The sequence below is a fragment of the Macaca mulatta genome, chromosome 16, assembly GCF_049350105.2.
Source record: "Macaca mulatta isolate MMU2019108-1 chromosome 16, T2T-MMU8v2.0, whole genome shotgun sequence".
In the NCBI taxonomy this organism is placed as follows: domain Eukaryota; kingdom Metazoa; phylum Chordata; class Mammalia; order Primates; family Cercopithecidae; genus Macaca; species Macaca mulatta.
The window spans coordinates 38,152,630-38,180,323 of record NC_133421.1 but is presented as its reverse complement, the minus strand read 5'-3'; the positions used below and the strand labels follow the sequence as shown (position 1 = coordinate 38,180,323).

General features: G+C 42.1%; 1 protein-coding gene, 1 long non-coding RNA gene and 1 other non-coding gene across 11 annotated transcripts in view; 2 read left to right on the top strand and 1 right to left on the bottom strand.

Annotated features, from left to right (window-relative positions):
- Positions 1-27,694, bottom strand: part of TAOK1 (TAO kinase 1) — a 167,668-nt gene that overhangs the window by 107,751 nt on the left and 32,223 nt on the right. The window lies entirely within an intron of this gene.
- On the top strand, positions 14,824-18,402 carry LOC144335414 (uncharacterized). The gene is made up of 2 exons (XR_013406268.1): positions 14,824-14,987; positions 17,547-18,402. It is a non-coding gene; the product is annotated as an uncharacterized LOC144335414 (long non-coding RNA).
- LOC114673269 (U6 spliceosomal RNA) lies at positions 24,062-24,167 on the top strand. The gene has a single exon (XR_003723993.1). It is a non-coding gene; the product is annotated as a U6 spliceosomal RNA (small nuclear RNA).

Genomic DNA, 27,694 nt, shown 5'->3' with positions numbered 1-27,694 from the left:
TAATTTATTTTAAAATCTCAGACCAAAGTAGGATTTTCAGATAAGTAACTGTTCCAAATTTGCAAAACATAGTCAAATAATTGACAATAACATCATTCAAGAGCAACAAAAAGAAGATGGGAAGGTACTGATAATTACAGCACATTCAGTATTACTTGAGGAATGCTCCTTGAATCAACAAGGATAATGTCATAGTATTCCATCTTTTAAGAACCTTCAGATTTTCACAAAAAAAGGACATTGTTGGTCCTAAGCAATTGATTTAATATTATAAAGCCCTTTTCCCTACATCTGTTAGTCAAAGGGTTCAGGCTTAGAAAACAGCCAATTTAGTAAAATGTGCAGTCCTCTGGAGAAAGAAAATTGCTTCTTTACACCGAATTCATAGAGATTATACTATCTACTATATCCTCCCTCAACAGACACACACACACACATACATATGTAATTATACCAATAACTGAAATGATAAATAAGACTGAGAAATATCAGCAAGAAGTTTGAGATTATAGGACAAATCAGGCTTACCTACACATTTGTATTTTTAGTAGAGATTGGGTTTCACCATGTTGGCCAGGCTGGTCTCAAACTCCTGGGCGCAAGTTATCTGCCAGCCTCAGCCTGCCTGAGTGCTTGATTAGAGGCATGAGCCACCATGCCAGGCCTGTTGTGAGCATTTTTATTGCTAAGTAGTATCCTATTGTACGGATATACCACTATATTTTTTTAGGAAACTTATACATCACAATTACTTACTCCTAGTAAACTAGAAAGATGAAGAAACTTTCTTAACCATACTATCCTATTTAATGGTGAAATATATTTCTATTACAGCCAAAAAGAAACCTTTATTATTCAGCATCGTTCAGAGGTCCTGGTGCTGTTAACACATGCCACAATACATAAAGCATTCTACAAAAACAATAACAAAAAACAGGTTCCATAAATAGGCAATTCAAAGAATAAGATTACAAATGGCCAGTAAACTTACAAAAATATGCTAGCAGAACAGTGGTAAGTGAAATAGAAAATATTTAAAAAACAGAAAAAAATAAACCATAAAAAGAGAAAAAGTGGCTGGACACAGTGGCTCAGTAAGTGGTGAGATCTGTAATCCGAGCACTTTGGCAGGTCCAGGTGGGAAAACAACTTGAGCCTAGGAGTCCAAGACCAGCCTAAGCAAACTAGGGAGACCCCATCTCTACAAAAAAATGTGAAAATTAGTTGGGTGTGGTGGCACATGCCTGTTGTCCCAGCTACTTGGGAGGAAGCTGAGGTGAGAGGATCGCTTGAGCCAGGGAGGTTGAGTCTGTAGTGAACCATGATTGTACCACTGCATTCCAACCTGGATGACCCTGTCTCAAAAAAAAAAAACCAGAAAAATCAACAAAGCCAACTTTCAAGAAGTTGGCTCTTGAAACAAAATAGACAAACCTATTAACCAAACAGAAAAGAACAAAAGGATAGAAGACTCAAATTACTAAAATCAGTAATGAAAGCAGAGATTTGGGTTTTTTTGTTCATTTTTTGGGGGTTTTTTTGAGATGGAGTCTTGCTCTGTCACCAAGCTGGAGTGCAGTGGCACAACCTCAGCTCACTGCAACCTCGGCTCACAGCAACCTCCGCCCCCCGGGTTCAAGCAATTCTCCTGCCTCAGCCTCCTGAGTGGCTGGGACTACACGCATGCACCACCACGCCCAGCTAGTATTTGTATTTTTAGTAGAGACGAGGTTTCACTATGTTAGCCAGGATGGTCTAGATTCTTGACCTCGTGATCCGCCTGCCCTAGCCTCCAAAGTGCTGGAATTACAGGTGGGAGCCACCGTGTCTGGCCAAAGCAGAGATGTTACTACCAAACTTACAGAAATAAAAAGGATATGAGAATAATATGAACAAACATTAGGTAATCTAGATGAAATGGTCAAATTCCTAAAATCACAAAAACTACCAAAACTAACTCAAGAAAACAGAACATTTCAACAGACTAAATTGACCTACATCTAATTTCAACAAGTAAAAACATTGATAAAGCAGTAATCAGAAAACTGTCAGAGGAAACAGCCTGGAACTAGATGGCTTCACTCATGGCGTCTACAATTTTTTTAAAGAGATGGGGGTCTCGCTATGTTGCCCAGATTGGACTCGAACTCATGGGCTCAAGTGATCCTCTAGCCTCAGCCTCCCAAGTCTGGGACTACAGGCATGTACCACCAAGCCAGACTTCCACCAAATATTTAAAGAATTAACTCATTTTATGGGCCAGTAGTGCCTTGATACAAAGCCAGACAAAGATATCACAAGAAGAAAAAAATTACAGACCAAATACCCCTTATGAATATAGACTCAAAAATCCTCAACAAAAATACCTGAATCCAGCAGCATGTTAAAAGGATTATACACTATGAGCAAGTGGCACTTATTCTAGGAATCCAAGGGTGATTCAACATATGAAAAGAAATCAATGTAACATATCACTTTATCAAAATGAAGGGGAAAAACCCACAATCAAATCAATAAATACAGAAAAGGCATTTGATAAAATGCAATACACTTTCATAATAAAAACACTCAACAGGCTGGGCTGGTGGCTCACGCCTGTAATCCCAGCACTAGGAGACGGAGGCGGCTGGATCACCTGAGGTCAGGAGTTCCTGATCAACATGGTGAAACCTCATCTTTACTAAAAATTTTAAAATTAGCAGGGCGTGGTGGCGCACACCTATAAACCCAGCTACTCAGGAGGCTGAGGCAGGAGAATTGCTTGAACCCCGGAGGCAGAGCCTGCAGTAAACTGAGATCGCACCACTGCACTCCAGCCTGGGCGAAAGAGCAAACTCTGTCACAAAAAAAGAAAAAGAAAAAGAAAAAAAAGTAATTGATATAACCATTAAGAATTATTTACAGTATATAATAAGTATCTAAATACTGACTGATAAGACAAGAGCCTCTCCTTCCAGCCGTTTCCTTTTAATAAGCTCATATGGTACCTCTACTTCTCCCTGCTTTCACTGTTTAATACTGTAGCCACTTTTGGGGGGTTGTAGAGCAAACTACAACACAGAGTTACAATACAAAAATTCTTGTAATGTCTCTCTCACAAGCACTTACATTCCTTCAAGTTTGAAAGAGTATTGACCCAAAATGTTAACAGTTTTTCTATGTGAGTGCTAGGACTTATATAAGACTTATTTTCGTCATTTTCCTTATCAGAATTTTCTAGTTTATTTTGCTTACAATTAACATTGCTTGTGTGAATTTTTAAAATGCAAGTTAAGGCCGGGCGCGGTGGCTCACGCCTGTAATCCCAGCACTTTGGGAGGCCGAGGCAGGCGGATCACCAGGTCAGGAGATCGAGATCACCCTGGCTAACACGGTGAAACCCCGTCTCTACTAAAAATACAAAAAAATTAGCCAGGCATGGTGGCAGGAGCCTGTAGTCCCAGCTACTCGGGAGGCTGAGGCAGGAGAATGGTGTGAACCGGGGAGGCGGAGGTTTCGGTTAGCCAAGATCACGCCACTGCACTCCAGCCTGGGCGACAGAGCGAGACTCCGTCTCAAAAAAAAAAAAATGCAAGTTAAAAAAATGAGTTGTGACTATTCTCAAGTGTCAGAAAGGTAAACGCAAGACAGGGGTGAAGCAGTAATTTTTTAAGTTTAATATCACAGTTCAAAATCTAAGTGTTACAACTTTGCAAAGTAGAAAGATTTTTGTTCTTTTTTTAAAATTCCATGCATACACTGGAAGACATTCTCCTAAAATATTACTTTTAAGCTGAGGATGACGAGGGGAAGCAGGACTGTCAAATTAGATACCTATAACTACCCACTATCATATTACAGACTATCTTTTAAAAAACAATTTTTTTTAAAGAGACAGAGTCTTTCTCACTACATTGCCCTGGCTGGATTCAAACTCTTGGGGCTCAAGAGATTCTCCTGCCTCAGCCGCCTAAGGAGCTGGGACTACAGATTTGTAGTCCTTGCCCTGTAATTATGGACTATTTAGATATCTATAACTCCACACTAACAAATCTAACAAGAAGGATTTTCTGTCAAAACAGAAATTCTATAAAACAACTGGCCTGGACTCTTGAAAACGTCATTAAAGACAAAAAATACATAGGGAACTGTTCTGGAGGAGACTAAAGAGACATGGCAACAATATGCAATGTATGGCCTTTGACTGAATCCCAGATTGGGTAAAAAAAATTCCAGCTTTAAAAGGCATTATTGGCTGGGCGCGGTGGCTCACGCCTGTAATCCCAGCACTTTGGGAGGCTGAGGCGGGCAGATCACAAGGTCAGGAGCTCAAGACCAGCCTGACCAACATGGTGAAACTGTCTCTACTAGTAAAATACAAAAACATTAGCCAGGCATGGTGGCGCGCACCTGTAATCCCAGCTACTCAGGAGGTTGGGGCAGGAGAATTGCTTGAACCCGGGAGGCAGAGGTTGCAGTGAGCCGAGATCACCCCACTGCACTCCGGCCTGGGCAACAGAGTGAGACTCCGTCTCAAAAAAAAAAAAAAAAACACATTAGAGAAAATCTAACACTGTATATTTGATAGGAATACTATATTGCTGCTAAATTTCCTATCACGATTATATTGTGCTTAGCAGGAAAATATTCTTGGGCAATACATACTGAAGTATTTAGGGTCATGATTCTGCAACTAATTCAAATGGTTCAGGGAAAAAAAGTGCCTATGTAGCATAGCAACACATGTTACAGAGCAATAAGTTAATGGATTGGTAAGCTTTCATGAAGGTATAATGGCTATTCATTTTACTAGACTTGCAACTTTTCGGTAAGTTTTACATTTTTCAAAATAAAAAGTTGGAAAGTTCTAAACAGTAGACTAATTACTAAAGCCCAACAACAGTAGACTAAATAATTACTAAAACTCACTCAAGAGGTGGGAATGTTATCTCTTGTTAGACAGTAATTAGAAAGAGTAACAACTTCTAATCATGTTTTAGAATCTGATAGCTTTATTTGTTTGTTCTGAGACAAGGTCTCCTTACTCTGTTACGCAGGCTGAAATGTAGTGCCTCGATCTCAATGCAGCCTTGACCTCCTGAGCTCTGGGCTCAAGGGATCTTCCCACCTCACCCTCCCAAGTAGCTGAGACTACAGGCATGTGCCACCACGCCCAGCTGATTTTTGTATTTTTGACAATGGGTTTTACCATGTTGCCCACACTATTCTCGAACTTCTGTGCTCACGCGATCTGCCTGCCTCAACCTCCCAAGGTGCTGCTGGGATTACAGGCATGAGTCACTGCACCCAGCCAGAACCTGATAGTTTTATAGGTATTTGCAAACTTCAAAGCAGAAAAGAAACTTTTAAATTTGTTTTGATGCTCACATAATTCTAATAGTAAACAGAACAGAAAAAGAAAAATCCACAAACCAATTTTACTTTGAATTCATATAAAAATGGTATTTTCTTTTTTTTTTTTTTAAATGGTATTTTCAACAGAATATTCAAAAAGTAATACTGGAACATTCGAAAAATAAAAATAATAAATTTTAAAAATGTAATATTGAAACAATGTTTAAATTTGGGATTATACATATGAATGTTTTGTAACAGTCTTCTCAATACCATCACCCTATACCTGTGGAAGAAAGACATTGCTAATCCACCACACCATTTTCCCCATAGAATATAAAGACAGTTACGGCCGGGCATGCTGGCTCACACCTGTAATCCCAGCCCTTTGGAAGGCTGAGGCGGGCGAATCACAAGGTCAGGAGGCCAAGACCAGCCTGGCCAACATGGTGAAACTCCATCTCTGATAAAAATACAAAAAATCAGCTGGGCGTAGTGGTGGGCGCCTGTAATCCCAGCTACTTGGGAGGCTGAGGCAGAAGAATCACTTGAACCTGGGAAGCAGAGGTTGCAGTGAGCCGAGATCATACCACTGCACTAAAGTCCGGGTGACAGAGTGAGACTCCATCTCAAAAAAAAAAAAAAAAAAAAAAAAAAAAGAATATAAGGCAGTTCCAAAGGCATAAGTACTCCTTCATTTTATCAGAATTGAAACAGAATGCAAAACTTATTTCCCATTTCCAGGTTTTCTACTTCAAAAAGCCAAGTTAGATTATTGTATCTTATATTATACGCCAAAATTAATCAGACATGGACTAATGAGTTTAATCAGAAACAAGTTTTAATAATAGGTTAAATATACTCTATAAAACCAATGTTAAGAAATACACAGGCCAGCGCAGTGGCTCAGGCCTGTAATTCCAACACTTTGAGAGGCTGAGGCAGGCAGATCACTTGATGTCAGGAGTTCAAGACCAGCCTGGTCAACATGATGAAACCCCATCTCTACTAAAAATGCAAAACTTAGGCCGGGCACAGTGGCTCAAACCTGTAATACCAGCACTTTGGGAGGCCAAGGCGGGCGGATCACGTCAGGAGCTCGAGACCAGCCTGGCCAACATGGTGTGACCCTGTCTCTACTAAAAATACAAAAATTAGCCAGGTGTGGTGGCAGGCGCCTGTAGTCCCAGCTACTTGGGAGGCTGAGGCAGGATAATTGCTTGAACCTGGGAGGTGGAGGTTGTAGTGAGCCAAGGTCTCACCAGTGTACTCCAGCCTGGGAGACAGAGGGGGACTCCATCTCATAAATAAATAAATAAGCAAGCAAGCAAGCAAGGTGGGTGTGGTGGTGCATGCCTGTAATCCCAGCTACTTGGGAGGGTGAGGCAGGAGAATGGCTTCAACCTGGGAGGTAAAGGTTGCAGCAAGCCAAGACTGTGCCACTGCACTCCAGCCTGGCAATAGAGCAAAACTCCATCTCAAAAAAAAAAAAAAAAGGAATTATATAAAACTCCTATACCAAGTAAGTTACATTTTATTTGATCCTCTTAAAGGCACTTTTAAGTACTTCTTAAGTAAAGATGTCAGGAGGAGTAAGATTTTACACATAGTATACTTAGCAAGGTACCTGGCATACAGGGAACAACAATATCTACTTTTATTATCCCCAATTTATAGATGTGAAACTCAAGATTCAGAGACATCAAGCAATCTGTTAAGATTACACAGCCTAATAAGTGGTGGAACAGAAATCTGAACCCAAGAGGTTTCATCCTAGAAAATCCCTTCTTAACTACTATACTATATACTGCCTATACAGTAAAAATGCAGAGAAGCAATAATAAAGGAAATATGCCAAAACACTGATGATCTCTAGGTGGTAAAATCAGGTATGGTTTTAATCTTCCTTATGTTCTAGTCATATATGAAGTACTTTTAAAACTGTTTTTTCCAGAAAATTAAAAAGTATCAGTAACACAAATACCAGTATTACAAATACCTAGAACTTATAAAATCTACATCAAAAGCTTGGTGTTATTAGTTCCATAGCAGTACTTTCAAGAAGTATTCATATTTTCAACATATTCAAACTTCAACATATTTTCTGATAAATGAAACTACTGAACTAAGCTCAATAATCAAAATCTAGTAACCAGCTGGGGGCAGTGGCTAATGTCTGTAATCCCAGCACTCTGGGAAGCCAAGGAAGGAGGATCACTTGAGGACAGGAGTTTGAGACCAGCCTGGACAACATGGTGCACCTCTGTCTCTATGAAAAAATACCAAAAAAAAAAAAAAAAAAAAAAATTAGCTGGCCATGGTGGGAGCTATTCCAGTGGCTGAGATATGAGAATCACTTGAACCTGGGAGGGGGAGATTACAGTGAGCCAAGATCATGCCACTGCACTCCAGCCTGGTGACAGAGACACTCTCTCAAAAAGAAAAAAGAAAAAAAAGAAAGAAAAAAAGAAAAACAAATCTTAGTCACGCCACTTCTGATTTTCAAGAAAATTTAAAGGGAATAGTTAAAATACCCAAGATACTCACATATATAAAATAATATAATACAGTAACTTATCAGTGCAACATAAAATGAATATGATGGGTGAAATAAAGAAAAAAAAAATTTCCCTTCTGGTATAACTATTCTCATTGTACATGTGCAACAACTTGGTTAACTATAGTTTAGGTAAGGCAAGAATCATCACCAAAAGCAGTCAGGAGTGGTGGCTCATGCCTATAATCCCAGCACTTTGGGAGGCCAAAGCAGGCAGATCACTTGAGGTCAGGAGGGTGAGACAAGCCTGGCCAACATGGCGAAACCCCATCTCTACTAAAAATACAAAAATTAGCCAGACGTGGTGGTGTGCACCTGTAGTCCCAGCTATTCAGGAGGCTGAAGCACAAGAATCGCTTGAACCCAAGAGGCAGAGGTTGCAGTGAGCCAAGATTGTGCCAACATACTCCAGCCTGGGTGACAGTGACACCATCTCAATAAAAAAGTTAAAAAAAAAATTATTACCAAAAGGAAGCAAATATTTAATCCAATATTCAAAATATATTGCTTTTAAATTGTTATGTTAAACTTAGATTTGCCCTTTTTGACCTCTTTTTACTGATCTTTTCCCAGGGTGTATTTTGGTTCTGTCATCTCCAAAGGAGAACTGTCCTAATGAGACAGTCAGGTGGGAGGGGTCCCTGGATAAACTCCAACCAGCCTGCCCACTGAAGTGGAGCCTCATGAAGTTCACACCTGTTACAGCACAGAGGAGCCTGGCCCCTGCTCTTCCTGTGTGGAGGCTGAGATTCAAACAGTTGGGTGAGAAGCACTCTAGCAAGGGACTCTGGCCTTGCAGAATATCCTTGTTTCCCCTTTTATTCCCTTTTCATCCAATAAAACCCTGCTTTACTCACCTTTAAACCATCTGGGAGCCTACATTTTCCTGGTCATGGGACGGACAAGAATCCCGTCTTTAGCTGAATTAAGGAAAAGTCCTGCAACTTTTTGGCGCCCAGCATGGGGCTTGAGAAAAGTGAGTAAATGGGAACTCAAAACCTCTAGCTGTGGTTTCTAAGCCTTTTCATCCTCAGACTTCTGAGTTTATGGGAAACTGCACCCCCACCCCGTCGCTCCTGGGGGTCGGGGGCCTTTTCATCATCTTTTGCTACTTTTTCAGGAGGGACTGGGGAGCAGCAGATCCCAGCCACTCTCCCCTCCATGTCAGGACTGGGACGCATGGCCCAAGGGTCCCACACAGCCTATCTATTGGCTGGGAACAGCCAATAGACTGGTTCCCAGACACATCAGGGCAGCCTTCCCCTTACCCAGCCAAGGGGTTTCAACTCTGTGAGACAGAAATTAAACTTTTCTCCCTGGTGAAGGAACCACTTGCATAAGAATAGAGGTCAGGAGTCCGAGACCAGCCTGGCCAACATAGTGAAACCCCGTCTCTACTAAAAATACAAAAATTAGCAGGGCATGGTGGCCCACACCTGTAGTCCCAGCTACTTAGGAGGCTGAGGAAGGAGAATCACTTGAACCCGGGAGGCGAAGTTGTGGTGAGCCGAGATCCTGCCACTGCACTCCAGCCTGGGCAAGACTCCGTCTCAAAAAAAAAAAAAAAAAAAAAGAAAAGAAAAGAAAAAGAAAAAGAAAAAAGAAAAATTCAAAGAAGTTCTTCCCCAGGCATTTTTAAACTGTTTCTTTTCTTTCCCCTTCTCTAACCCATCAACAGGTTAACCTTTAAAATATCTTTTTCCCTTTAGTAGGCCAGGTCCCCCAGCTATCAGTTTATATTTTCTGTAAAGCTTTAATTGTGAAAAAGGATTTGTGGGGCTAGTCTTGGGCCGCGGCCAATCTGGTGTGCTTTGCATGTCTGTATGGTTCCTGCTACAAGCCTCCCAACATCCTAAGGGCATGGCTTCTAACTCCCAGGCAAGTCTTTGTTTAGCAATCCTGCCTTAGGGAATGTTTCTTTCTGGTTTGACATCTGCATGTTTTCCTAGCAGCCCTGTCTCTTAAAGGGCCCCAACCCAGCAAATGGGTTTTCTTCCACTTCTCTGTGTGTGTACTGCGTGTGATGCCTGTAAAAAGAGCTCTAATTAATTTGGACTAAAGAAAGACAAAGGCTTGGCTCTAATATTTTTTTAAGGCAAAATAAATGCTGTGGTACTTTTCAGTTCATGTGACTTTAATCTTCAAGAAATAAAAACAGCTGGCCAGGCGCAGTGGCTCACGCCTGTAATCTCAACACTTTGGGAGGCCGGGGTGGGCAGATCATGAGGTCAAGAGATCGAGACCATCCTGGCCAACATGGTGAAAACCCATCTCTACTAAAAATACAAAAATTAGCTGGGCGTGGTGGCACGCACCTGTAGTCCAGCTACTCGGGTGGCCGAGGCAGGAGAATCACAGGAACCTGGGAGGCAGAGGTTGCAATGAGCCGAGATTGTGCCACTGCACTCCTGCCTGGCAACAGAGCAAGATTCCATCTCAAAAAACAAAAAGAAAAGGAAAAAAAAAAAAGAAAAAGGAAAATAGCCCTGAAGACTATGGTAAAATGCAGGTCAAATCCAAAGTTTCCTAAGTGTTTTGAGATTATAAACTGTCTGTCTTGCCTGCTTCACAACTGTTAAGGCCTGGGGACACATGGAATCAACCATGCCCTTAAGTAAGAGAGCAAACCTTGGCTGCAGTTAGCACACATTTAAAGCAACTCACCAAGTTTTACCTTAAAGTTAAAAATTGCTAGGAGTTAACTGAAACTACCAGAAATAGATTTACATGGAAGGTGAGTAAGAACAGTGAAATGTGGTTTTTAGTAAAAGGTTATGAGAACGCATGGAAATGTAAACTTTTGCCTAGAGTTACAGAATTGAGTTAAATTAGGAAAAAGGTGAAGGTTCAAAGAAGTGGTGGAAGAATTGTAAAAATCTTGGAAAAGAGATTATCTGTGTGTACATAGTGATGAAATTCAAAAGAGGGTATTATATGGTTTTTCTGTAAATTGAGCACTGAAATAAAAGCACAAGGTTTTCCTAAGGTGCTAATCTGCTCTTTGGCAAAATTTGTAAAGCATTATAGAAGGTTTTTTGGGCCAGGCATGGTGGCTCACGCCTGTAATCCCAGCACTTTGGGAGGCCAAGGCGGGCAGATCACAAGATGAGGAGTTCAAGACCAGCCTGGAAAACATAGTGAAACCACATCTCTACTAAAAATACAAAAAAATTAGCCAGGCATTGTGGCAGGTGCCTGTAATCCCAGCTACTCGGGTGGCTGAGACAGGAGAATCACTTGAACCCGGGAGGCGGAGTTTGCAGAGCCAAGATCACACCACTGCACTCCAGCCCGGGCAACAGTGCCAGACTCCATATCAAAAAAAAAAAAAAAAAGTTTTTTTTTTTCTTTAAAATTTTTGAGTCATCATTTTGGCAAAACTTATGGTAATCTCAAATTTTATTTCATAATATCAAGTGTGTACATTTAGCAGCCTTCCCAAAAACAAACTTCAGTTTCAAAATTGTCTTCCCTGGCATCTGGCTTTTCAGATACTTCAGAGGGCCCCTGAAGTGTCTAGAAAAGAAAGGCAAACAGGATTATGTGACGCGTTTAGGTACATAGAATTGCCAAAATGACCTTCAATCTTCTTTAGGTTATATCTTAGTAAACAATGCTGATGTATGTTCCAAAATTTTATGGGATTTCTAAAATTCTAATGTCCCAGTATATGCTATCAATCAAAATTAAGGTTAAGTTATTGTAAACTATGGAGATAACCAAACTTCTTTGCCAACTGTGTTTCTGACCACTTGGCTATTCACAGACGATTGTTGTCTTGTTTTAATCCTGTTCAGAAGATGGTTTATAATAGGCTGTAAGACTTTAATAGGTGCTCTCAAATACAGACTTCAGACAACTTTGGAGACTGTAACATTTTAATAAAGGAAAATGAACAGGACTCATGGAAGAGCTGAAATGTTTACAAGTATCAAGCAAAACAAGAGTTAAGGAAATGGACTGAACTCAGAAAGCTGAAGCAACCTTTTTGACTTTTGGTTGGAATATTGCTGATCCTTGTTTTGTTTTTCAGAGTCAAGGAAACTCATTTTGAACTATTTATGGCCTTTAATAATTGAGTAAGGTATACTCCTATAAACAAAAATTTGGAGCATGTATGTTTCTCTCTGCCTGGTGCCTCTAAAATTTGGAAACTATCTGTGAGTATTCTTTAATTTTTTGATTTTTTAAATTTAAATTTTTTTTTTTTTTTGAGACGGAGTCTTGCTCAGACGCCCAGGCTGGAGTGCAGTGGCCGGATCTCGGCTCACTGCAAGCTCCGCCTCCCGGGTTCACGCCATTCTCCTGCCTCAGCCTCCCGAGTAGCTGGAACTACAGGCACTCGCCACTACGCCCGGCTAATTTTTTTGTATTTTTAGTAGAGACAGGGTTTCACCGTGTTAGCCAGGATGGTCTCAATCTCCTGACCTTGTGATCGATCCGCCCATCTCTGCCTCCCAAAGTGCTGGGGTTACAGGTGTGAGCCACCGTGCCCGGCCAAAAATTTTTTACCTATTTTTGAGGCTCTTGTTGCCCAGGCTGGAGTGCAATGGCTCAATCCCAGTTCAACGCAACCTCTGCCTCCCGGGTTCAACCGATTCTCTTGCCTCAGCCTCCCAAGTAGCTGGGATTACAGGCACCAGCCACCATACCCAGCTAATTTTTTTTGTATTTTTAGTACAGATGGGGTTTTATCACATTGGCCAAGCTGGTCTTGAACTCCTGACCTCAGGTGATCCACCCACCTCGGCCCCCCAAAGTGCTGGGATTATAGGCATGAGCCACCGCACCCGGCCTATCTGTGTGTATTCTAGGAGCTCCAAGTTTATCTTGGGACCTTAAGAGGAGAGGATCCCCCAACTCATAGATGTTTCAAGGTCTTATCTGAGATTCTTTGGGGAATAGAGTTCCATAGGCCAACCTAAAAGGCCTATGTAGACATAATTATTCTTGCTACACTTTAGGCAAATCATCAGGTCAAGTATAGGACTAAGGGATTTTGCAAACCACTCAGTCCTATCATGATTTTTTAACAAAAATGAGAACTGAAAAGAGAGAAATCATGTTCTACAATTTATCATACATTTGTCATTAAATTAGAAACTCATTAGTTGTTTTTAAGTTTTCACCTACATTTTAGACTAACCCTGCTTGTTCCTGTGAACCAACCAGCAATCTCCAGCTGCACCTCAGAAAGAACAAGAGAGATGGGTAACGTAAAAATCTGGACCAATATTCTAGTTCTGAGCAATTATCCTTCAAATTCTTCCAGGTGATGGGAATACACAGGATGCCCATCACTCAGGTTTCCTTTTGGGAAAGTAAGACCAAGGGAGCTAACCAAAGCCAAGCACCATGCACCCAAATCCTAGCAAGCATAACTAGCGCCACCAGTTATCTGGGTGTGTCACAAGACATCTTTTCCTCTCCCTTACTGCAGGAGGCCTCAGTTCCACAGTTTGACCTTAGCATTCGGCTTATGATAAGGAGTCCATGCAACCCCCTGAAACACATTTTTGTCCCAGACTCAATTCCAAATTTCGGGTCAAAGCCCTAGGAAAAAAAAAAAAACTGGATCTGAGGCAGAGGCAAATGACAACAGAGGTTAAAAGGCACATCACAGGTGAGCGTGGCTGACTCCTACTGATTAAGCCAACTCCAAGTTTCCTGTTTCACAGATAAAGGCCACATTAATATCCATGGCATAAATGAGGCCTAGGGAACTCCAAGGCTACTGACAGTAGGTGGGAAAGAGACATAGGTGAGACAAATAATTCCTATTGTCTAGACACCCCTGCTTCATGGATGCAAGCCACTTTGGTACTCATGGTGGCACCTGACAAGGTTGCCAGAACTCAGGGATGCACGGACAGAAGACTGAAAGAAGACACTCTTTCCTCTCACCCTCATGTATCCGGGGTATCTGCTAGGAAAATAAGGGAACCAGGAAGGTCTGCTTCCCTCTTTCTAGATGGGTAGCCATTCATCTTCAATCTGTACCCCTTTCAAATGCATCCTGAACCTCTGGGACTCCTTTAAAAAGCGCCTTTTCCCCTTTCTCCTCAGTTCTCTCTTCACTAATAGGTAATTGTGTTTCTGCACTACAAGACACTCCCCTTAAACGCATCTTCCGAACTAGAAAGAGTTAATTTCCCAAACTTTAAACTGGTTGGCTTAGGATTGGGCTCAGAGGAAGGGAACCCAAAAGCCCAACATGCCAGCAAAAGGGTAAAGTTTCTTTACCAGTCAAGCTTTTGGCCTCCCTCTCCCTGTGAAAATTGGTAAAAGGCCTCAGAATTTTTCGGCTGTCCTTACCCCTCCCCTTGTTTCGTTTTGATGCATGTTTTCTAATAACCCGGTTTGTCTGTTCTTGCCTTCAGGCCATCAAACTCCAAATGGTCATGCAACCAGAGCCTCGGATGGTGACCCTTTCTGCTGGGAACCCCTAAATAGGCCTCTTAGGGGGCTCTGACTGCTGTTTCCCCCAAAACAGCCCCCTCTGTCAGCAGGAAGCAGTTAAGATCGGTCTTTCTCCGTGTCCTTAATCTAACAACTGTTAGATTAGAGGGGAAATGAGACAGCCAGGTGGGAGGGGGTCCCCAGAGGAACTACAACCAGCCTGCCCACTGGAGCTTAGCCTCAAGAGGTTCATGCCATTTGCAGCTGGGGGGAGTCTGGCCCCTCCTCTTCCTGTGTAGAACCTGAGATTTGAACAGCAGGGCTGGAAGTGCTCTAGCAGGAGACTCCGGCCTTGCGGGGTATCCCTATTTCCCGTTTTCACCCAATAAAATCCTCTGCTTCACTCACCCTTTAAACTGTCTGCAAGCCTAAATTTTCATGGCCACGGGACGGACAAGAACCCTGTCTTTAGCTGAACTAAGGAAAAGTCCTGCAGTGCTAACAGAGCTGCCTTAGTTGATTTCTAGAGTGACGAATCTTTTTACATTCTTTTTTCTCTTCTTCTTTTTTCTAAGACAGAGTCTAGCTCTGTCACCCAGGCTGGAATGCAGTGGCGTGATCTTGGCTCACTGCAACTTTCACCTCCCGGGTTCAAGGGATTCTCCTGCCTCAGCCTCCTGAGTAGCTGGGATTACAGGTGCCTGCCACCACATCCGCTAATTTTTGTATTTTCAGTAGAGATGGGGTTTCACCATGTTGGGCAAGCTGGTCTTGAACTCCTGACCTCATGATCCGCCCACCTCAGCCTCCCAAAGTGCTGGGATTACAAGCGTGAGCCACAGCACCCGGCTACATTCTTTTATCAGCCCTGTAACTGAGACTCAAACTCTACTTACCTTCTCTTGCATTACCAGTAATTCAAAAAGATAACCATGATAAGGCCATGGAGAGTCAGTGGTTCATGCCTATAATCCCAACACTTAGGAAGGCCGAGACAGGAGGACTGCTTGAGCCCAGGAGTTTAAGACCAGCCTAGGCAACGCAGCAAGACACAGTCTCTACAAAAAATTTAAAAATTAGCCAGGTGTGGAGGTAAACACCTGCAGTCCTAACTACTTAGGAGGCTGAGGCAGGAGGATCCCTTGAGCACAGGAGTTTAAGGCTACAGTAAGCTACAACCTGAGAGACAGAGCAGGACTGTTTCTCTCTAAAAAAAAAAAAAAAAAGAAAGAAAGAAAGAAAAAGAAAAAAAAATTTGGCCAGGTGTGGGGGCCTCACGCCTGTAATCCCAGCACTTTGGGAGGCCAAGGTGGGTGGATCACCTGAGGTTAGGCGTTCAAGACCAGCCTGGCCAACATGGTGAAACCCCATCTCTACAAAAAAATACAAAAATTAGCCGGGCAGGCCAGGCACAGTGGCTCATGCCTGTAATCCCAGCACTTTAGGAGGCCAAGACAGATGAATCACAAGGTCAGGAGTTCGAGACCAGCCTGTCCAATATGGTGAAACCCCATCTGTTAGGAACAAGTCCCCAAATCTGGCCATAAACTGGCCCCAAAACTGGCCATAAACAAAATCTCTGCAGCACTGTGACATGTTCATGATGGCCATGGCGCCCATGCTGAAGGTTGTGTGTTTACCAGAATGAGGGCAAGGAATACCTGGCCCACCCAGGGCGGAAACTGCTTAAGGCGGTCCTAAACCACAAACAATAGCATGAGCGATCTGTGCCTTAAGGACTTGTTCCTGCTGCAGAAATCTAGCCACAGCCCATCCCTTTGTTTTGGCCCATCCCTTTGTTTCCCATTTTAATTAATCTATAATCTATAGAAACAATGCTTATCACTGGTTTGCTGTCAATAAATACGTGGGTAAAACTGTTCCAGGCTCTCAGCTCTGAAGGCTGTCAGCCCCCTGATTTCCCACTCCACACTCTTAATTTTTCTGTGTGTGTGTCTTTAATTCCTCTAGCAACGCTGGGTTAGGGTCTCCGAAACTGAGCTGGTCTTGGCACCCATCTCTACTAAAAAATACAAAAATTAGCCAGGTGTGGTGGCACATGCCTGTAGTCCTAGCTACTCGGGAGGCTGAGGCAGGAGAATCACTTGAACCCGGGAGTCAGAGGTCGCAGTGAGCTGAGATTGAGCCACTGCAATCCAGTCTGGGCGACAGAGTGAGACTCCATCTCAAAAAGGAAAAAAAAAAAATGGCCGGGCGCGGTGGCTCAAGCCTGTAATCCCAGCACTTTGGGAGGCCGAGACGGGCGGATCACGAGGTCAGGAGATCGAGACCATCCTGGCTAACACGGTGAAACCCCGTTTCTACTAAAAAATACAAAAAAAAAACTAGCCGGGCGAGGTGGCGGGCGCCTGTAGTCCCGGCTACTCGGGAGGCTGAGGCAGGAGAATGGCGGGAACCCGGGAGGCGGAGCTTGCAGTGAGCTGAGATCCGGCCACAGCACTCCAGCCTGGGTGACAGAGCGAGACTCCGTCTCAAAAAAAAAAAAAAAAAAAAAAAAAAAAAATTAGCCAGGCATGGTGGCAGGCACCTGTAATCCCAGCTACTCAGGAGGCCAAGGAGGCAGAATTGCTTGAACCAAGGAGGCGGAGGTTGCAGTGAGCCGAGATCGTACCATTGCACTCTAGCCTGGGTGACAAGAGCAAAACTCTGGCCGGGCGCGGTGGCTCAAGCCTGTAATCCCAGCACTTTGGGAGGCCGAGACGGGCGGATCACGAGGTCAGGAGATCAAGACCATCCTGGCTAACACGGTGAAACCCCGTCTCTACTAAAAAATACAAAAAACTAGTGAGCCGAGATCCGGCCACTGCACTCCAGCCCGGGCGACAGAGCGAGACTCCGTCTCACAAAAAAAAAAAAAAAAAAAAAAAAGAGCAAAACTCTGTCTCCAAAAAAAAAAAAAAAAAAATTAACCTATAAACATACTTATTTACATTTATTTACTTATAAAACCGTATGATGTCTCCACTTCAATATCTCAAAGAAATTTCTAACTCAAAATAATCTAGTCATTCAAGCCAATCTTCTTTGAGTTTCCTATAAAGTGTGCTACACTAATGTATCCAATTTAGTAATCCAAAAACCTAAGTTATTTTTCACTATTTATTTATTTAGAGACAGGATCTTGCTCTGTTGCCCAGGTTGGAGTGCAGTAGCACAAGCACAGCTCACTGCAGCCTTGATCTCCTGGGCTCAAGTGATCCTCCCACCTTAGCCTCCTAAGCAGCTGAGACTACAGTCACACACCACCACGCTCAACTAATATGTTTTATTTTTAGTAGAGACAACTCTTGTTATGTTGCCCAGGCTGGCCTCAAACTCCAGAGCTTAAGCACTCTCACCTAAGTGAGAACCTGACCAAAAAGGGGGAGTTTTTTTAAACAAAATTCTGGGAGGTCATTGTTCTGGACTAAATTCATGCACTAGGCCCCAGCAAACCAAGCCAAAATGGAGTCATGTGTGCTAAGACTTTAAGGAAACACACAGATTCTAGAACAGACCAGGTTTTGTTTTTTCTCCAGCAAATTTCTCTAACAAACAGCATAGGCATCCACTCCCAAAACTCCCATTAAGTCTTTTAATCAATTTCATTTCCTCTCACCTAGAGACCACCAAGCTTCAGATGATCACGCAACAAAGGTTCCAGCCAGTTCCAGGTGAAGACACCACCCCTGTCTATCAAAAAGCTACCCTCCCTCCACCAGACAGAACAGGGTGAGAGTTCCGTGATCTCCAACAGGTAGGGACTACGCCCCAAATCAGCATGAAGCAGTTACAAAAGAAAGACCTTCAGTCCCTCTGCCTCCCATAAAGATTTATGGGGATCACATCTCAATCTTGGAGAAAGATGAGGCAGGACAATAGGGTCTAGAGTCAGGGAACCTAAGGCTAATTTCATGCCAACTTCCTAGAACTAAATTGAAAGGAAAACCCTAACTTTCCATGCCTAGGTAACAAAAGGACCAGAGGCTACTCCCTTTGACCTTTCCTGAGCACTGCAGACCGGAAATTGGCTGTCCCCAACAAATTAGACTGATTGCTGGTGGAGTCTTCACTTGCAACTTTGTAACTTTACCCCAGCCTCTGATTGGTTGCTTTTTGCAGATGTGAAGTTACAAAGTTTTTGCAACCAATCAGATGTCTGTACAGGAGTGTGACCTTTGTAACGTCACCTCAGCCTCTGGTTGGCTGCTTTCCACAACCAATCAGACTGATTGCAGGCTACCGCTTCAGTTACATGAGGTGAGCATGAAACGGCCAATGGGAAACCTATAGGGGGTATTTGAACCCAAGAAGATTCTACATCTGGGCTTCTTGAGCTGCAGCTCGGGTGTGCTCCCACACTGGGGAGTGTACTTTCATTTTCAATAAATCCCTGCTTTCATTTTTTTGTTACTTCATTCTTTCTTTTCTTTGCTGGACATTTTGACCAATTCTTTGTTCAAAACGCCAAGAACCTGGAGTCATGACCCTCTACCGGTGAAAAATACAAGTCCTCTCTTTTTATCTTTTTGGTTCGAATGGAAGAAAAAACTCTTGTGAGTTTTCCCAAAACTCAACATTATTATAGTTTTCCTTTAATACTAAAGTAAAATTACAAGATAAAAATTAAATTTTACTGTCAACAAGATCAGGTGTATTGATTAGATCTTATAGTCTTATTTATCTCAAAATAAAAATAGGGCACACTGTATGACAGATATTAAACTCAAAACTTCAGAGATAAAAGGTATCTTAGATGGACAAGGGTCTGAAGGGTTGGGTGGTGTGCTTAAGGTCACAGTTAATAACAAAACTAAAAAACCTAAAGGTACTAAATACAAGGTGGTATCCTAAATTAGATCCTGAAACAGAAAAAGGATGTTAGTGGAAAATCTGGATAAAGTTGGTAGTTAAGTTAATAATATTGTAACAACGTTAACTTGTTAGCGTTGACAAATAGACCGTGGTTATTTAAAATGTTAACATTAGAGGAAAGGCCAGGCATGGTGGCTCACACCTGTAATCCTAGCATTTTGGGAGGCTGAGGTAGTTTTGGGAGGCTGAGGTGGCCAGATCACTTGAGGTCAAGTGTTTGAGACCAGTCTGGCCAACATGGTGAAACACTGTCTCTACCAAAAAATACAAAAATTAGCTGATCCTGATGGCGTGCACCTGTAATCCCAGCTACTTGGGAGGCTGAGGCACATGAATCACTTGAACCCAGGAGGCGGAGGTTGTAGTGTCCCCCAGTGTGGGGGACAGAGTGAGACTCTCTCCAAAAATAAAATAAAATAAAACTCAGAGGAAAGTAGATGAAAGGTTTATAAGAACTCTGTACTATCTTCTTTGCACTTTTTCTGTACATCTGAAATTATTAAGTAAAAATAAAAGGCTTATTTTAAAATTCTAAATCTAAAACTGATTTCTAATCCAGAATACTTCCCATCTGTTTCCATAAGAATACCCATCTAATCTACAAAGGCATTAAGTTCTAAAACCAAGTATACAAAGATAACAAACTATAGCACCTGCCTGTAGCACCCTCAAACAAAAAATAATCAAAAGAAATATCCTCTAGTTTTCTGTTTAATAGGGAAAGGAACACTCATTGACTTGTCGCTATATTCCAGGCATTTTGCTTATTTAATTCTCATAACTGGGGTGGGCGCAGTGGTTCACGCCTGTAATCCCAACACTCTGGGAGGTCAAGGTGGGAGGATCACTTGAGCCCAGGAGTTCGAGACAAGCCTGGGCAACGTGGTGGAATCCTGTCTCTACAAAAAAAAAAGAAAAAAACACAAAATTTAGCCAGGCATTGTGGTGCACAACTGTAGTCCCAGCTATTTGGGAGGCTGAGGTGAGAGGATTCCCCAAGCCCAGGAGGCAGAGGCTGCAGTTGACCCACTGCACTCGGGCCTGAGTAACGGCCAGATGTTGTCTCAAAAAAGAAAAATATATATGTAATTCTGACAACTGTTTTAAAATAATTGTCACCTCAAATTATACTTGAAGCTCAAAGCATGTAAATAATTTGCTCACTATCATATAGCTACTAAGTAACAGAGCCAGATTTCCATAATACCTCATCATCAACTTTCTCTAGGTTATCTAGGCACTATACAGTCATCTGTGTATATAAAAAGAAGTATTTGTTACTCAATTTTACAGATTCTACCTCCACGGCATTTTTCACATCAAAACCCTCACTGCCAATCCCATTGCCACTACTTTTTGTTCAGGTCTGTTCTATAGCAAAACACCTCTCAAGCATTCCAATCTCTAGTCTTATTCCCTTTAGTCCATTCTGTACAGAACAGTAAAGAATAGTTTCTTGCTCAGCCTCCCAACATCTATGAGGATGTTTTAGTAATGGTCTTAGATTTCCTTTTGAGATTATTACCTCTCCTCTGCCTAGGTATTCCCCTCTAGGAAAGGTGTACTTGGCTTTTGGAGTTTCTGAATCTTGAACAAATGATACAAGTCTGGAAAAAAACGGTTGGCACTTATTCATCTGGGTGGCATCCTGATGAAACTGTCAACTCATTCCTTGTATCAAGACCCCAGGAGCTATCCTAGACTCTCTCCAGCCTTCCTTTTCAGTCTATGAGCAACTTAATAGTCTTATAATAAAATTCTTCTCTTTTTTTTTTCTGAGACAGAGTCTAGCTGGAGTGCAGAAGTGCAATCTCAGCTCACTGCAACCTCCACCCCTGGGTTCAAACAATTCTTGTGCCTCAACCTTCTGAGTAGCTGTGATTACAGGCGCCCATCACCACGCCCAGTTAATTTTTGTATTTTTAGTGGAGACAAGGTTTCACCATGTTGGCCAGGCTGGTATGGAAGTTTTGACCTCAAATGATCTGCCCGCCTTGGCTTCCCAAAGTGCCAGGATTACAGGCATGAGCCACTGCGCCTGGTCAAGAAAATTCTTCTTAAGATAGTTGGTATCACTTCTCTGCTTCCAAAAACCCTAACAAATACATCACTCCTAACTCAAACAAGATCTCTAAAGCATTTCTTTCTATTCTTTTTTTTTTTCTTTTTTTGAGAGAGTCTCGCTCTGTTGCCCAGGCTGGAGTGCAGTGGCACAATCTCGGCTCACTGCAACCTCTGCCTCTAAGGTTCAAGCGATCCACCTGCCTCAGCCTCCTAAGTAGCCAGGACTACAGGCATGCAACACCACACCTCGCTATTTTTTGTATTTTTTGGTAAAGACAGGGTTTCACCATGTTGGCCAGACTGGTCTCAAACTCCTGACCTCAAGTGATCTACCCGCTTCAGCCTCCCAAAGTGCTGGGATTATAGGCATGAGCCACCGTACCCAGCCAAGATCTCTAAAGCACTTCTAAAGCATCACTCAATCCTCCTGCTCAAAAACTGTAACCTACAAGTTCTCAATATTATATAATCTTCTCCAGGTTAAGTTTTCAGGGTTCTCCCCATTTTGGTCCAAACTACATTTCTAAACTTATTTTCCACCAATGGCATTACATGTATTTATTAATGTTATTCTCTCTACTTGGAATGCTATCCACAAAACCGCCACATCTGTCTACAAATCTTATCCACCCTTCCAAATCTATTTCATTGTTGCCTTGTGTATCAATTCTCATCCAATTCCACTTCAAATGTAGTTGGTGCAACTAAGAAACTGAATTTTATTTAAGTTTTATTAAGTTTAACTGAAATTTATGGTAGCTAGGGGCCACCATATTGGACAGCTTAGCTCCAGCATATAATCTATTTTGCTTCACTACAAAATATTCAAGGAAAATATAAGAAGTTATTTAGGGGTTTCCATAATCTCACCAGGATTCCACTCCAGAACACCCTGAAGTTGCTCAGATCTAAGTTAGAGAATAACAGGCATAGAAAATCAAATTCAAAATCCATAACTAATCATACAATGTACCAACAGCTGGTCCTACATATAAGGGGCCTCTTAAGCCACTGACCCTTTTAAGAAATTGGAAAAAGGGACTCCTTTTAAGGATGTGCAACTCCATAAGGACAAGACATAAATAATGGATAGCACAACACAGGCTGAATTTCAGTCCTCACTCGCCCCTTAGACAGATGCCTGGCTTAGAGCCACACATTCTTCCCATATTCTCTTTCTTCTAGCCTTTTACTGCATCTCAGAATGCCTTTTTCTACCTTTGGCTCAGAAACTATCTCCTATATGTCCTCCCAGACTACTATAGTTACTCTCTTCCCTAATCTCTAATTTGGATTCAGAACCCTCTTCTGTGTTTCTGTAATAATAAAATATCTCTGAAACTGCACTTATCATACTAGCTTATAATTACTTATTTTCTCCTTTGATTTCCTATCCTGGAACAATACGCTCTCTACAGATACAGGTCACATTTTTTCACCTTTACATTTTCACCTACTACATAGCACCTAAACATAGTAGGTGCCAAATCAATGTAACCATGAATCAAACTGATTCATTCTTATGTAAAATGCAAGAAAATAGGAGAAATTTTGCAATCTTTAAATGACCTATCAATTTTAACAGAATCTAATTTCACTTGATCTTAGATTACAAGAACGATATTTTCAAACGTAATTTATCATCTTTCAGTATCTCCTTTACTAACGTAAAAAGTTTCATTCTTTTTTTTTTTTTTTTTTTTGGTTTTGTTTTTGTTTTTGACAAGATCTGGCTCTACCACCTAGGCTGGAATGCAATGGTGTAATCTCAGCTCTCCCAGGCTCAAGCCATCCTCCCACCTCAGCCTCCCGAGTAGCTGGGACTACAGGCACACACCACCCCACTCAGCTAATTTTTGTATTTTTTGTACAGAATGGGTATCACCATGCTGCCCAGGCTGGTCTCAAACTCGTGAATCTCAAGCTGTCCACCCGGCTCAGCCTCCCAAAGTGCTGGGATTACAGGCAGGAGCCACCAAGCCCAGATAGAAGTTTTAAAGTGAACCAAAACGGGCCAGGCACAGTGGCTCCCCTGCAATCCCAGCACTTTGGGAGGCCAAGGCAGGTGAATAATCTGAGGTCAGGAGTTTGAGACCAGTGTGGCCAACATGGTGAAACTCCATCTCTACTAAAAAATTTAAAAAAAAAAAAAAATTAGCGGGGCGTGGTGGTATGTGTCTGTAATCCCAGCTACTGGGAAAGCTGAGGCAAGAGAATCGCTTGAACCTGGGAGGTGGTAGTCACAGTGAGCCAGGATCATGCCACTGCACTCCAGCCTGGGTGACAAAGCGAGATTCCACCTCAAAAACCCAAAACCAGTAAGTATTTACTAACAAATTTAATGGTCTAACTTTTAAATAACTGTACTGCTAACTATCTGGTTGTTATAATAGAGACAAAGCAGTATATCTCAATAGCACATTAATCTTTAGTACAGGTAGAGTAATAAATTTTGTATATAATCTATAACGAAAAATGACAATTACACCAAAACTGTTAAAATATTCCAAAAGGTGGCCGGGCACAGTGGCTCACACCTGTAACCCCAGCACTTTGGGAGGCAGAGACGGGTGGATCACAAGGTCAGGAGATCGAGACCATCCTGGCTAACACGGTGAAACCCCGTCTCTACTAAAAAAATACAAAAAACTAGCCGGGTGAGGTGGCGGGCGCCTGTAGTCCCAGCTCCTTGGGAGGCTGAGGCAGGAGAATGGCGTGAACCCAGGAGGTAGAGCCTGCAGTGAGCTGAGATCCAGCCATTGCACTTCAGCCTGGGTGACAGAGCGAGACTTCGTCTCACAAAAAAAAAAAAATTCCAAAAGAAATTTACATGTGCTCACTTCAGCAGCATATACACTAAAACCCCAGAACAATACAGAGATTAGCATGGCTGCTGTGCAAGGATGACATACAAACTCGTGAAACATTCCATTAAAAAAAAAAATTTAAACTTACGTAAGTTGTACAAAACTTCAAACTATTTTCTAAACAGCAAAAAGAGAAACTAAAGGTCAGCAGTCAACAAAGAAAACTTCTGACAAGTAATCCAACACATGACACAAAAATAGGCATCTCCTACTACTGACCTCCTTTTTTCTGATAAGCATAACTTCCAAAGAAAGATATGTAGGTCAACCAACTTCTATACTTTAGCAACCAAGGAGAAGTGGATGAGTCTTCCTATTTCTCTGCCCAGTATTTCTTTTCTTTCCTTAGCAAATGTTACCATGCCTCTATTTACTTTTTTTTTTTTTGAGATGGAGTCTCACTCTGTCACCCAGGCTGGAGTACAGTGGCGTGATCTTGGCTCATTGCAAGCTCCGCCTCCCGGGTTCACGCCATTCTCCTGCCTCAGCCTCCCGAGTAGCTGGGACTACAGGCGCCTGCCACCACGCCCGGCTAATTTTTTGTATTTTTAGTAGAGATAAGGTTTTACACCATGTTAGCCAGGATGGTCTCCATCTCCTGACCTCATGATCCGTCTGTCTCGGCCTCCCAAAGTGCTGGGATTATAGGCGTGAGCCACCGTGGCCGACCTTTTTTATTTTTTCTTTGAGACACAGTCTTGCTCTGTCCTCCAGGCTGGAGTGCAGTGGTGCAATCTTGGCTCACTGCAACCTCTGCCTCCCAGGTTCAAGCGATTCTTATGCCTCTAGCTCCCGAGTCGCTGGGATTACAGGTGCACACCATGACACCCAGCTAATTTTTGTATTTTTAGTAGAGATGGGGTTTTGCCATGTTGGCCAGGCTGGTCTCAAACTCCTGACCTCTAGTGATCCGCCCACCTCGACCTCCCAAAGTGCTGGGATTACAGGCGTGAGCCACCATGCCCCGTCTCCAAACTATAACTACTGTTCAATGAACCATTTATGTGACTCTGCTTATAAAAACAATAACCGAGTTTCCATGAAAAAATAATGTGCAGTTATTCTAAATGACGCTGTTTTGCTAAGTAAAAAGCAATGGCTTCTCACTACTGAAGTACTAAATATTTAATTTTATATAACTAGGTGATTACCAACTATCCTAATAAATCCTATTCTGGGATAAACTATTCTGCTAAATAGCCCAAACAGGCATTTCAGAAGTATGTAACTCTATTTATCCCTTGGTGCATAAAAGCACAGATTCATATTCATAATAACTGTGAAATCACTCCATGCTCTCACACTTCGACCAATGTTGCAATATTGGCCATAATACTATGATAAAATTTAAACCAATAAAATTGTTTTTAAAACTTGTTGTATACAAACTTGGGATCAACTTCTGCTTCTGAGCAATGATAACCTAATTAGGACAAGATTTACCTTCCTGCCATAAACACCTGAGAAACTCGAAAAATATAAAACTACTTTTTGGACACTGAATAAGAGGCAACACAGGACTACGATCTCTGAGAGAAGCTAAACAAACAAGGTAAGTTGTATGGGTACAGGCTTTCTATCTGAAAACGAATGAATAATTATAGCTGACATTTCAACATTCCTCTCTATAACTGAGAAAACAAATACAGAAAATCAATCGGCACACAGAGAACGTAAACCACACTCAAACTAACTTGATCTAATAATTCACATTTATATAACACAATATACAACAAATGAAGAATACACATTCTTCTCAAGTATGTATAGAACAACCAAAATAGACCATATAGTGGGCCATGAAACAAGTTTGCTTTTTTGTTTGTTTTTTTTTGAGACAGGGTCTCCCTCTGTTGCCCAGGCTGGAGTGCAGTAGCACTATCTCGGCTCACTGCAACCTCCGCCTCCCGGGTTCCAGCGATTCTTCTGCCTCAGCCTCCAGAACAGCTGGGATTACAGGCGTCCACCATCACGCCTGGCTAATTTTTTGTGCTTTTAGTAGAGACGAGGTTTCGCCATGTTGGGCAGGCTAGTCTCGAACTCCTGACCTCAAACAATTCACCCGCCTCAGCCTCCCAAAGTGCTGGGATTACAGGTGTGAGCCACCACACCCAGCCTGAAATAAGTTTTAATAAATAAAGAATTAAATTCAGACAGTGTGTTTTCTGACCACACAGAATTAAATCATAAATCAAATATCAGAAAAACATCAAGAAAATTCCTAAATATTTAGAAATTAAACACACTTCTAAATACACATAGTTTGTCAAAGAGAAATATAAAAGTGAAATTGGAAAATATTCTGAATTGAAATACAGGGACATAGGAAAATTTTATAACATTAAATCCTTATATTAGAAAAGCAGAAATATTTAGTATCAAAATACAAACATCCAGATTAAGAAACTTTAAAAAAAAAAAAAAAGGAAGCGCAAATTAAATACAACACGGCAAAAGGAAATAACGAGCCAAAATCAAAAAAATGGGAAAAAAAAAGGAAACCAATAAAGAAAAGTCAATGACACCAAAAGCTAGATTTTTGTTGTTATTGTTGTTTTCGTTTTGAGATGGAGTCTTGCTCTGTCACCCAGGCTAGAGTGCAACGAGGTGATCTCAACTTACTACAACCTTTGCCTCCCAGATTGAAGTGATTCTCATGCCTCAGCCTCCTGAGTAGCTAGGATTATAGGCACCTGCCACCATGCCCAGTTAATTTTTGTATGTTTAGTAGAGCGGGGTTTCACCATGTTGGTCAGGCTGGTCTCAAACTCCTGACCTCATGATCCACCCACCTCTGCTTCCCAAAGTGCTGGGATTATAGGCGTGCAGTAGCATGCCAGCCTCAAAAGCTAGCTAGGTAACTCTGTAGACAAACTAATGTCAAAGAGAGAGAAGAAACAAATTACCAGTATCAGGAATTAAAGAGGCGATATCACTACAGACGCTATCAACATTAAAAGAAAAATATGGGATTATGATGAATAATTTTACCAGTTAATCTGATAACTCCCATGAAATGAAGAGTCTCTGAAAAAAACCACAAACTATCAAAGTTCACTCAAAAATAAACAGAGGGGCCAGGAGCTGTGGCTCATGCCTGTAATGCCAGCACTTTGGGAGGCTGAGGCAGGCGGATCACCTGAGGCTGGTCAGGAGTTCTAGACTAGCCTGGCCAACATGGTGAAACCCAGTCTCTACTAAAAATACAAAAAAAAATCAGCTGGGTGTGGTGGCACGCACCTGTAGTTCCAGTTACTCGGGAGGCTGAGGCAGGAGAATCGCTTAAACCCAGGAGATGGGGATGGTAGCAAGCCGAGATCGTGCCACTGCACTCCAGCCTGGGCGACAGAGCGAGACTCCATCTCAAAAAATAAAAATTAAAAAAAAGGATAAATAAGAGGACAGCACAGTGGCTCATACCTGTAATCCCAGCACTGTAGAAGTCGAGTGGGATCACTTGAGTCCAGGAGTTTGAGACCAGCCCAGGCAACATGCCAAAACCCAATCTCCACCCAAAAAAATTTTTTTAACTAGCTGGGTGTGGTGGCATGTGCATGTGGTTCCAGCTACTTGGGAAGCTGATGCGGAAGATCACTTG